The sequence below is a fragment of the Petaurus breviceps genome, unplaced genomic scaffold (genome assembly GCF_028583685.1).
Source record: "Petaurus breviceps papuanus isolate PSGF00001 unplaced genomic scaffold, PetGlider_PUasm1.0 83297, whole genome shotgun sequence".
NCBI lineage: Eukaryota > Metazoa > Chordata > Mammalia > Diprotodontia > Petauridae > Petaurus > Petaurus breviceps.
In genome coordinates this window covers 1-1539 of record NW_027186605.1, presented here as the reverse complement: position 1 = coordinate 1539, position 1539 = coordinate 1, and the positions used below count along the sequence as shown (strand labels likewise).

Below are 1539 nucleotides of genomic sequence, written 5' to 3'. Positions count from 1 at the left end.
AAAGAAAGAAAGAAAGAAAGAAAGAAAGAAAGAAAGAAAGAAAGAAAGAAAGAAAGAAAGAAAGGAAGGAAGGAAGAAAGGAAGGAAGAAAGAAAGAAAGGAAGAAAGGTACTAACTGACCAGGAGTCACCCTGACTATAAATCACAGACAACATTTGAACCTAGATCTTCTAACTTTGCATCTTGGGCCCTTCTTTCTATCATGCCCCCCCAAACTTTTCTCACGGTTCCTCCCTTCCCCTCAGGTCTTACCTCCTCATTTTATCTTCATTTGAGTAAGGAAGAACCAGGGAGGGGGGTGAGAGCGGACAAGGAAGAGGGAGTTGGGGGAGGGCATCGAACCCTGGGGAAAAGTGAAAACTATGGGGGCAGTGCTGAGAAAGGGAAGCTTTAGTCCCTAGGATCCCAGGGAGATCCTGGGGGTGAGGGTGCAAAGGGGCTACGGTTTACCTAAAATCTTCACCCCAAAGTGATGGTTGCATTATTAAGGAGTCAGAGGAAAATGTGAGCAGGAAACTAAAAGAGAATCAGATCAGGTGGGGATCTCCCCTTTCAGGCAGCATCACGCCACATTTGGAACCACTGAGGCCCCCAGACATCCCCCTCCAGTTTGGCCTTTTCACCCCTTGAATTCATCCCCTGCTCCCCAACACTTTCCCTTGGCTCCTGAATTTCTCCTCAGCCACACCCCCTCTGCCCTCCCCTCCTTGAGAATCATTCTCATCCACTACTACTGAAAACCAGCACAGGCTCCAATGCCCAGGAGATGCCACATTGTCCGCTAAGAAAATTCTACCTGGTATGTGCCAGAAGGTACCCGCTAGGAGTGGGGAGAGATGTGCCATCCTGCGCCCTCTCCTGATCTAGAAGGCTAGGAAAAGCCACTGCCGAAGGGGAAGGGGAGCTTGAAGGCCCAGGGTAGGATTAGGGGAGAGGGAAGGAAGTGGAGTAAGGAGGGTGGGGAGGTGGTTTGGCCTGTAGCTGCTGAGGGAGTTTATCCTGGCCACCAGCCCAGAGACCAAACATCCTCTAATAACTTTGCAGACACATCAAAGCCTGCTGGGAAGGGGCCCTCAAGGAGAGGAAACCTGCTATCCCTGGCTCCCTGACAGCCCTACCTAGGCAGAGATACCCTGCCTGCCCACCCTGGAGCTGCCTTGCCATGTTCCCCCTCCCAAACAGATTGGACTACAGCACATGAGAGGCTGACACCTCCTTCATACCTACCCTCTACCCCTAGCCCACCTTGGCCCAGCCTCACCCCTCCCTAGGGGATGATGGGACTTGAGGCCCTAGAGGAATCTGTCCTGTTCTGAGAGGCAGGACCTGAGCCCTTGGATACTCTGCCCTATTGACACTATGTGACGGGGGGAGCAAGGGGGAGCTGCTGGCTTTTGGGAGGGAACAATGTATATGCCCTTATAGAATTTCCTTCCCCCACAAAAAAGAGAGCTGGAACTCATAAAGAGGAGCTAGAGAGGGGGCTGGGACTGGGGTGGGGGCAAAGAAAAGTCAGACAAAAGTAAAGAGAAATAAAAA

General features: G+C 51.6%; 1 long non-coding RNA gene across 1 annotated transcript in view; it reads right to left on the bottom strand.

The window, feature by feature from the left end:
* Positions 1-1358, bottom strand: part of LOC138176168 (uncharacterized) — a 16089-nt gene extending 14731 nt beyond the window's left edge. The window contains exon 1 of the long non-coding RNA XR_011172183.1: positions 797-1358. This is a non-coding gene — a long non-coding RNA (uncharacterized lncRNA). The remainder of the gene's footprint in view (positions 1-796) is intronic.
* Between the last annotated feature and the right edge of the window lie 181 nt (positions 1359-1539).